Genomic DNA, 10,829 nt, shown 5'->3' on the forward strand with positions numbered 1-10,829 from the left:
GAGCAGATGGTGTTGTTTCACTCCAATTTGTTTGGCATGGGCTGGGGAGAAGGCTGTGGGGGAAGGGATAAATGTGATCTATCCCTGATTGCTAAACACAACTTACTGGCATACGAGCACACACACACGCAGAAAAGCCACTTTATTAACATTGGAATGTCTACTTCTTAAAAAGTGGTGTTGCTTTACTTTACTTCAGTCTGTAAATTATTATCACCATGTTTTCTTCTTTATCCAGAAAGAATTATATTCTCAGCACAGCAAAAAACACCTTACTTAAATGTCCCAAGCTGATAATTGAAGGAGCCTACTGTGAGCCCTTTGAGATCATGAAAGTCACCTAATACTTTTAAAAACACCAGTTGTCCCTCCCCAGGATATTCACCTCATTTTCAACTCTGCATTCTGCTCACCAACACCCAAAGACACCCCCAGTAAATAAGACAAGGAGACTGTATACTCTCATGGAAAAGCTAAATTTCCTAGCTCTCTGTCTGGACTGCTAGGAGGAATACAGGCCAGAAAAGTGGTTGTGAGACCTCATCTTTCTTATATCGGAGAACATTTGGATCCACTAGTCCAATTTCATCAAAGGAACAGGGCTCAAAGGTCTCAGAGAGGGCTCTCTGTCAAGCTGTGCACATGGGTGCTCTGTTTCCACCAAACACTGCATTGATGCAGCTACAGCGCTTTTTATGCCCTCTCTCATCCGCTAGTACAAAAACATCAGTAGATATAGACTTTAATGAAGATTTCACTAAGTAGAGGGAAGGAAGGGAGAGAGTTAACGTCCATACCACACAGAAACCCCCCAAGACATCATCACCTACATAAGCACGTTTCTCTTGTTAGCAGTTCTCGACTCCCTTTCATTCACACCATTCTAAAATCAGTTCCGCTCCCAAATTTGCAGTCCCCTCAGTAAAAATTTTACATTTAAAGACCTATCACCTTCTTTAGATGACTAGTTAGTTGCCATCTGTTATTATTATTTTTAATCCTCATCCAAGGATATGTCTACTGATTTGAGAGAGAGAGAAAGACAAATATCAATCAGTTGCCTCCTGCGTTCTCCCTGACCAGGGATCAAACCTCGCAGCATTTGGGTGTACGGGGACAACGCTCCAACCAACTGAGCCACCAGGCCAGGGCTAACCATCTATTATTATGTAAGCCCACCCTCTGGGGGTTCTAGCCCCCTCCACAAGAAACACTGAACAACATCCAATAGTCACCTGATAGGTTCCAGTCTTATTCAGCTCTTTCTGTCAGCTCTGGTCCAGTCTCCAGAATTCACTTGAGGCTACTTCCTACTTTGGTAGTTTAACCTGCTAATTGCTACTCGTGTTTCCTGTTTCTTTGACTTCCTTTGTTGCCTGACCCTCCCCTTGGAAATCAAACTCATATTAGTCTTTCCTTGCTTTGGCAACCTGTTTCGAACACTTTTTTCAACCAAGCCCAGCCGTCTCCCTAAGACAAGGACCCATCATGCTTGGCTGCCTCTTTAGGGGAGAGATCTGGCCATTCTCAGCTTGTCCAGAACTTGCTGAGAGTGGTAAGTTTGGTGATCCAACACTGTCCTTAAATGGGCCCTATAACATAGCATATAATAACATTTTACAAATGTGTTCATCTTGTACCAGTACCTTTAAATCTGAGGGATGAGCCTCTAGTGGCTTCAGGGATTAACTATAAACTGGAGATGGCTGATCACAACTCAGTTAGAATTCTTCCTGGTCTGTGCTTTGTTCCTTTTTGAGTTTAACACTTGCAACTTGCAACTGCTTTGCTGGTTTGACAGCTGTCTGCTTGGACTTGGTGCTATCTTTGGAATGTGGACCCTCACAATTTGGATATAGCCTCTGCCCTCACTGTCAGGTTTGCACTACTTTGGGGCTCCCCTCTTTTGGCTCTGGTGGCCTGGACTGACCACAGCTGTGGGAGGCCCCTGCCTGGGACTTGCTTGGTCAGCATCTGCCCCCCTCCCACCCTCACAGTCACTAAGGTGCCACAAAACAAATCCAAAGTTTCTAGGGAAAGAGCTATATGAACTGACGTAGTTATAATAGGTTTGCCAGGCATCTGGTATTGAACCAGACAATCTGTTATTTTAACATCCTGTCTAGCTTTAAAAAAAGTTTTTTTTAAAGGAGGCACATATTTCTAAATAGTTATGAGGTAAAAGAAGTATTTCTAAAATATTATACATATATAATGCTATACAATGATATACAAAACATTTTAAATAGGCAAATACATTACTTAAATCAACTTTTACATTACTCCCCCTTCTCCTGATCCTCACCCCAAATGCAGATTTGGTACTTTAAAAAATATATTTTTTGCCCTGGCTGGCATAGCTCAGTGGATTGAGCACGGGCTGCAAACCAGGCATGGCAGGTTCGATTCCCAGTCAGGGCCCATGCCTAGGTTGCAGGCCATGGCCCCCAGCAACCGCACATTGATGTTTCTTTCTCTCTTTCTCTCTCCCTTCCCTTTCTAAAGATAAATAAATAAAATCTTTTTAAAAAGTTTTTTTTAAAGACTGATTTTTTAAAAATTCTCATGAGGATTTGTTAATCACCTGAGGATGTATTTATTGGTTTTAGAGAGAGGAAGGGAGAGAGAGACACATTGATTCATTGCCCTCCCCCACACACCCCAACCAGGGATCAAACCCAAAACCTATTAGTGCATGCAGATGATGCTCCATCCAACTGAGCAACCCAGCCAGCACAGGTTTGGTAATTTTACAGGAAAAAAACCCTAAAAACCTAAATTATTACTGTTCAATGCTAAAGTTCCTCCCTTTGTAATTTTAAAATATAGAGTAACTTGCTCTGTGGTTTTTCAACACCAAACATGTATGTTAGGGAGATATGTACATAGCATAACTATGTATCCAACCAACTATTTAGAAATATTTTCAAACATTTGATTTTTAACAGAATGCAAAATATAGTCTCCCTGGGATTTGTCTCCTAATCTTAAAAGTACAAAGGACCTTTAATCATGATTTTCATCCCTCTCCACTTAATAATGTAGTTTTAAAGTGCTATTTGATATCTGAGAGAAACTCATTAATTTTTAAATTAATTTCCTCTGTTTTGAACTAAGAAACATTTTTGCCAAAAAGAAGCTGAAACCTCCAAATCTTTGGGACTATATTAAACTGTACCAGTTTTTCGCTTTTGAAAGCTTGTCAGAAAATTATCTTCTCCAGTTTATAATTTTTTTTCTTTCCCTCACCTACCAATTGAATAAAGGTTAAAAGGTCACATCTTTGTCCTCTTATTACCAAAGTAAACAGCTCTCCAGTTACCCATAAAGGGCAGATGTTACCAAGGAATTGTTCATTGTTTCTTAGCAAAAAGGCAAAAGCTGTAATAGAAGGTTCTGTGTCATACACACAAGTTCTTAGCAATAGCATTTTAATTTCCATAGCCTAGAAAATAAAGAAGTTATGCCATATTAAATATATCTCTAAGAATTTGTTAATCATCTGCCTTCCAAAATGCATCTCTATTATGAATCCGAAGAATTTCTCCTTGTCTGTATCTTATTTACAATCCATTGGTTTCACAAATGTTTATATACTGGACACCGGACATATAGCAGTGAACGAAACAGAGAAAAATTCCTGCTCTTAACAACTGTGAGAAGATAGTCTCAGTTTCTTTGACAGTACCAGCTCATTAAAAGTAAATACAGTACATAAAACATTACTAGAATCCCAAGAAATACAGGCTTCCACAGTCAGACTGTCCATTTTTTTTCTGGGTAGTACCTTCCTGGGAGGGAGGACTAAGAGGCATTAATCTACAAACTTCTCCTTTGCCCCATAGGTGTTTGTTAAATCTGTCAGTATTTGCTGTTGCCCTGGATTGTCCAGTTCTAGACAAAGAACCTCTGGATCCTTAGATTTTTTTCTTTATATAAATGATCAACAACTTATTCGGTTTACTTAATTGTCTACATGCAACAATCATTTATTAAACATCTCTAGTATAAGAAAAAGTAGTTTTAGTAATTGCAATTTAATCAAGTCAAGTAAGGAAATATACCTATGTTGTCACACCTACTTTGGTTTTATAAGTACAATGCTATTGAAGGGCATGTGTTATGGAATAAACTGGTAGAAGCCCAGGAAAGTTTCACGTACCCATATTCCCCTGTTCCTAACCCCAATTTATCACTTCTACCCAAATGTCTTGCTGTAGGAAAAAAATCCATCATTGAACTGGTTACTACTGTACTGAATTGCCTTTTCTAGGTATCATTTTTTAAAGTATGCAGACATTTCTTGGAGGATTATCATACTCTGTGACAGTCACTACATCCAGAAGATTGAAGGGAATCAACACTTAAAGGGTTCAAACTGAATGCTAGGCAGTTTCCATGCCACACTGGTTAATTCCTACACTGATCTTTAAAAGTAGGTTTTCTCATCTTATTGATGAGTATTCTGGGTTCCAAAGAGGTTAAATGACAACTGCCCAGATCACACAGCCCTCATGCTGGAGCAAGTAGTCAAACGTGACCTTTCTCTCCTTTAGTCCAAACTCACTTATCAAATTCCTCTTCTCTGTGGTGCCCAAAACCTAAGGACAGCCTTGCGAGCAATGGCTGCCTGGCAGGAGGGTTGAAAGTGTGAGAAAATAGAGAGACAAAAGGAACATTTTGCTGACTTCAGTTTTCTCTGAGGTCAGATTCAGCACAGAGCTACATTCTTCCTGCTTTGATAAAATCCCTGATTCTCAGAAATACTGACTTGGCAGGGCCGCAGAGGTCATCTAGTCCACGCCAGCATTAAAAGCTTTATTCAGTCATTAACTCACTTTATGACTGTTGGTGATTTGGGAAGGAGTATCATTGACTTGGCAAGTGAGAGCATTTCTCTGAATTATAATTTTCCACTATCTCATTGTGGGCTTGTATAAAGAAAATTGACTTTAAATAGCATGAATACTTTAAATAATATGAATTCTTTACCTGTCTTTAGCTTTTCACGGCTGTCAAAATGCCTTCACATACACTATGCCCTTTAAACCCTCATTCTTGTGATATAGACAGTGGGCTTGTTTGGTTGTGGCAAGAGTCCAGACCTCGGCCAGCAAGATCTGGGCGTAAACATCCACTTGGCTAGCCAGGTGAACTTGGGGAGAGCATTTAATCTCTTAAAACTTCCTTGAGAAAGTTGCTTTTCCTTTAAACCTCCAAGTCCTCATCTATAAAACAGGGACAATAATATCTCCTCCATGAGGTTGAACTTAAGTGAGGCCACTTAAGTATTTGATGTAAAGTATTTGCTCAGGGTGGTGCTCAAGGTTGGTTGCTTTTCCCTTTCCCTATCTTCTTTCTACTGCTGAGCAGACATAAAGTAACTTTTCCAAGATAAAATGGTCAGCAATTGGTGAACGGAGGCCAAGTCCTTTGAATGCAATTCTAGGTTTTGTACTATATATCATCCTGCTGGAATAACTTTCTCTTCTTTTCCTGCCCCTCCTTTTTATCCTCATCTGAGGACATGCTTATTGATTTTAGAGGGAGGGAAAGGTGGGGAGAAAGAGAGGGAGAGAAACATCAATATGAGAAAGAAACAGATCAGCTGCCATTTGTTAGCACCCTGACTGAGGTCGAACTCACAACCCAGGCACATGCTCTGACCAGGAGTCAAACCCGGGACCTTTCGGCTTACGGGATGACAGCCATCCAACTGAACCACAGCAGCCAAGACCTTCTCTGCCCTTTCTTTTGATTTGTACACACCTCATCTTTTTGCCTAACTCTGGATTTCTTTGTAGTGCAAACTCTTCCTTCTCCATAGCAGCCTTCGGTTTTGCTGTTTTTGCTCCTTGCATTGCTATCTGCTAGTTTCTGAGCATACTGCCTCTTGCTAGTTTCCTGTGTATTTTATACGCTCTTTGGAAATTTAGGACAAATGGACAGGGTACTTTCAGCCATGTCCCTCAAATGTGAGCTCTGGTTCTCATAGAGGAGACAGAGCAATTGTGGTGGCATCCAGGCAGATGGGCTTTAAGTCCACTGGCTTCTGGTGCCCGAGTGTGACGTTCTACCAGCTGCCTTCTGGATTTTGATTACTGCTCCCATGGCCCTGCAGCTTCCCCAGCACTCCTCTAACAAACTGTGATTTAAATAGCCCTATACCCAGCCTTTTACACACCCTTGTAACACATAGGACTGGCACAGTCTAATGGAAGTCCCTCAAATAAATGGCTGCTAACGGAGTGGGTGTTTTTAAAGAGCTCATTCTTTCATGGCTATACAGAAATCCATGCAAGTCTTAAAAACTTTAGGTCATTTGAAATGCATGGTCCCAGTGTTGCACTCGAGTGAAAAATAAATAGGTGGGCAAGCAGATTTACAACACAGCATGTATACAAAACACATGTATTTATGCAGACCACACAGTACAGAGATACTTGTCACTCATTCCCTTGACCATAAATTTAAGTAGTACAATTAAAATATTAACTTATCCAAAGAAAATATAGTATCATAGATCTGAGAGAATTCTAGAGAGATTGTCTGTCAACTTACCCATCTCTCTGTAACCAGAGGAAATGAACTCTCCAGCCTGTCTAAACTAATCAGGCTGGAGAGTTAATGTCTCCTTATTGAAAATGTTTATTCTGCTCTGAATCTTGTTTACATACCTAAAAGTGTTTTCTTACCACCAACAAACAACACCTTGGGTATTCCCAGGGAAATCTCTAGGAAAATGATTTTACAAAACTTGTCAAGGAACTCAGCATCAGCCTCCGAAGTCCATGGGAAACTCTATCCCTGCAGCCTCCCCACCCCCTGCTCTGGAGGGTCCTCTGGTGCTCCCCTGCTTCAGCCTAACTTGTGAAAGGCTGATTCCCTACTGGATGCCTCTTGTCTATAAGACCATTGGCAATTTCCAGAGATCATAGTTTTTCAGGAAGGCAAAATGAAAGTAAATTTAGCTGTTGGCAAGAGTTCTACACTTTCGGGGTCCTGACTAGAACTCAGATTCTCACAGACCATTGCAAGCTGGCTTCCCTCATACTTAATCGTTCTCCCCAAAGCACTGGGAAGGACAAACTGCACAGGGAGTGAAGGGGCTGGTCCTCTTGATCCCCACATTGAGTACAGCATGATTCTCTCAGTGCCCTTGCAATTACTCACGCTGCTTCCTCCTCTTGTTGAGCAAAGCAAGAAAATCAAATCAAGTCCGAGGAGAGCAAAGCCAAGCAGCAGACCATGTGAGGAGCCTGGAAGACTCAAGGAGCCTCTTGTGCATCCTGCCTGGCGGTCCACCATGCTCGGCAAGCTCTTAACTTCTTTACACAGTTCCCAGAATTCATGTGAAAGGGCAAGTGAAGTTTATTCCCCTTTCCCTGGATTCCCATCTCTCCGGAAAAATCCAAAGCTTTGCAGAGTAACAAAATGTCAACATTCCCCCAAGCAGTTTTAAAATGTGGTTATAAATAGCACTGTAGAAAAGAAGGAAAAACATGTATGCACAAATAGCTGCCTTCACTGTTTTGTGAGCTGATTATAGAAAAAGAAATCTAATTTTATTTATTTTTTTTCTGTGAAAACAGAGGAGAAGCAAATAGATGATATTCATCATTAAGAATTGGAATCAACAACCCCACCAGGACAAGCCCTGTCCTCACCAGGAGCTATTATTTACCTCTATCCAGTAGAGAAATTTCAACCCAGGGACTCTCCTGGGGCCCCAGTGGCTGGAGACTCTAACATCCACTCTCTGTGGACCCAGCCAGTGGGCTCAGTGCTGATTTTGGACACAAGTGCTTGCTCCTCATCTGTAAGTCTAGTTAGAGCCCCATTAACATCCTAGAGTTTTTATAAACATGAAAGAACATTTTTCAGTCTTTTACTTCCCTTGTTTCTGTTTCATAGAGTGTCTCATCTTCCTGGTCAAGTTCTGGGATTTTGTCAGCTTCTGCCTAGCCCAGCCCAGCCTAGGTGTTCACCCAAGCTCATTACCAGCATTCTTGGCCTTGCCCCTCAGGAGCTTCCTGTTTATTAACCTGGCTCCATAAGATTTCAAGTAAGAGACACCTGATCTTTGATGACGATTGATTAACAGCAGAGTTAAGAATGTGGGGTTATAACAGCACAGTCTTCTCAGCTGGACTCTCTGTCTAGATTCTAGTATTTCCAACTAGACTGTGAGTGATCCTGACCTTGCACTTAGTTTCCCCAAAAGGGAAAACTGACTTGAATGTGTATTAAGGTGCTAGGGCTGTCACAACAAAAGACCACAGATGGTGGCTTGAACAACAGGAATTTGTTTCCCCATAGTTCTGGAGGCTAGACATCCAAGATCAAGGTGTCAGCAGGGTTGGTTTCTGCTGAAGCCTCTGCCCTTGGCTTGCAGATGCCACCTCTCGCTGCGTCCTCACATGGCCTTTCCTTTTTGTGTGCCCCCACAGTGTGTCTCTCTGTGTATCCAAGTTTCCTCTTCTTGTAAGAACACCAGTCAGATTGGATTAGGGCACACTCTAACTGTCTTGATAGAACTTGATCACCCCTTTAAAGGGATTATCTCCAAATACAGTGACATTCTGAGACACTAGGGGATGAGACTTCAAAATATGAGCAGGAAAGGCACAATTCATCCTGTAACAGGTGGGTTTGAGACCTTCTGATATGAAGTAACCTTACTGGGCAGATTTTATACCACCATACCTCAGAGGCAGTTGTCATATGTGGCTCGTGGGTGGCTACATTTGGCTTGGCATCAGTGTCTGGTGAAGCCAATTATGGCGAGAGCACTGAACTGGTTTCACTCAAAACATGACATGAGCAATAGCAACTGACACAGGAAAGAACCGGTTTGGGCCACTTTCCTTAAAAGGTAATTCAGGTGTGGCAGGTGTGTCCTTGGACTTCTGTAGCACAGGCTGAGAATCCATGGGGCTGCCAGCTGCTGGCAGCTTATCAGATGTTCCCTCCCTTCCCATCTGCCCAGGTCTCAGCCTCTGGGATCTGAAACCAGGCAGGACTGTGTTCTCCCTGCCCAACCTCACTTGGGCTGTTTCCAGCTTGGAACTAGTTTCTACATTGCTGGCTCACCTGGTTTGACTGTTACACACACACACCCTGGAAAATGGCAGCTCTCTCTAGCTTCTTTGTTACCCTAGACTCACCTTCCATGAAGGCTTCTTCATAAACCATTTAGTTCTCTTTGTTTCTGACTTCAGTTCAATTTTCTCATCACTGCTTTCCAATTTTCTTCCCAGAGCTCATGAGTCTCATGACTCATTTTCCAGGTAACACTTGACCTGGCCCCAGTACTTCTCTACCCATCTGCTCCCCTGAGGTAGTCCCCTACCTGATCAGTCTATGACATGAACACAAGTCTGCACACAGCACCTTGAGCACGAAGGTGTGATGAACTTGGTTAACACAGAAAGGAGGTTTTAGCTTTTGGGGAATGCAGTGGTGTAGCTTCTGACACAACTGGAAGGCTAACTACCCTACACACTATGCAGTTTTCAGGGTAACTGAAAGAATGACTATATTCATCAGAGCTCACCAGAGAAATCTATCTATCTATCTATCATCTATCTATCTATCTATCTATCTATCTATCTATCTATCTATCTATCTGTCTATCATCTATCTATCTATCTATCTAAACAGATAATACAGTTCTTTAACAATGTGGGTGTGAAATGCACAGGTACACTTACATGTGGTTTTTTTTTTCAGTAAGTACCCCCTGTTTTGCATCTGTGGATTCAACCAACTGTGGATGGGTGGAAAACAGTATTTTCAGGCTGTGCCTGGAAATCCACATATCTGGAGAGCTACTAAAATTATATGTGGATTTTTTACTGTGTCAGCACCCCCCATGTTGTTCAAGAATCAACAGTGTGTGTGCATTTGTATATACATACATACATATTACATATGTAAAATGAGAGATTGGTTTATGTGATTATGGAGGCTGAGAAGTCCCATGATTTGTTGTCTGTGAGCTGGAGACCCGGGAAAGCCAGTAGGGTACTTCAGTGCTGGTCCAGAGGACTGAGAACCAGGGCATCCATGGTGTAAATCCCAGCCCTTGGGCAGGAGAGATTGAGATGAGATGTCCCAGCTCAAACAGTGATGCAGGGTAAAAGGAGCAAATTCTTCCTTCTGCCTTTTATTTTTCTACCCAGGCTCTCAATGGACTGGACGATGCTCATTCACAATGGGAAAAGCCATCTGCTTTACTGAATCCATTGATTCCAGTGCTAATCTCTATCAGACACACCTTCACAGACACACCCAGAAAGAATGTTTGATCTGGGCACCCCATGGCCAGTCAAGTTGACACATACAATTAACCATCACAGTGGCTTTTCTGGGTTTCCACCTGCCTGGGGCTGGGAGTGGTGGGGGTGGGGAATAAGACTGTGTCATTCTTGTGTGTAGCTGTATAATGCCTACGTTATCTGTATAGGCATAGATAATTTATGTGGCAATCTTCTCCCTTAGGCTTACAAGAGTTAGTCAGGCCCATGCTTGGGAGGGGGAGAGAGATGGGCAAATGAGACTCTTTCCAGAAGAACCTCCATCCACCGATCATATGGCTACTTGTGACTAGGTAGAGAAGCTTGAGCCAAAAAGACCTGGACTGCTGCCATAGTAACCTGAACCTAGGTGGGCAACTGTCTTCTCTCCAGAGGGACCTCTTAGCCTGCTCTGCTCCTAGTGTTCAGATGCCCTAGAAGCACACATTTTGCCCCCAGGGAGCTGAAAGCTGGGACCCCTCCCTTGGCTTTCAATGAGAGATTCCTGAAAAGCTTGGCCCTGGAACACCT

Source organism: Phyllostomus discolor, chromosome 1 (genome assembly GCF_004126475.2).
Source record: "Phyllostomus discolor isolate MPI-MPIP mPhyDis1 chromosome 1, mPhyDis1.pri.v3, whole genome shotgun sequence".
Lineage (NCBI taxonomy): Eukaryota > Metazoa > Chordata > Mammalia > Chiroptera > Phyllostomidae > Phyllostomus > Phyllostomus discolor.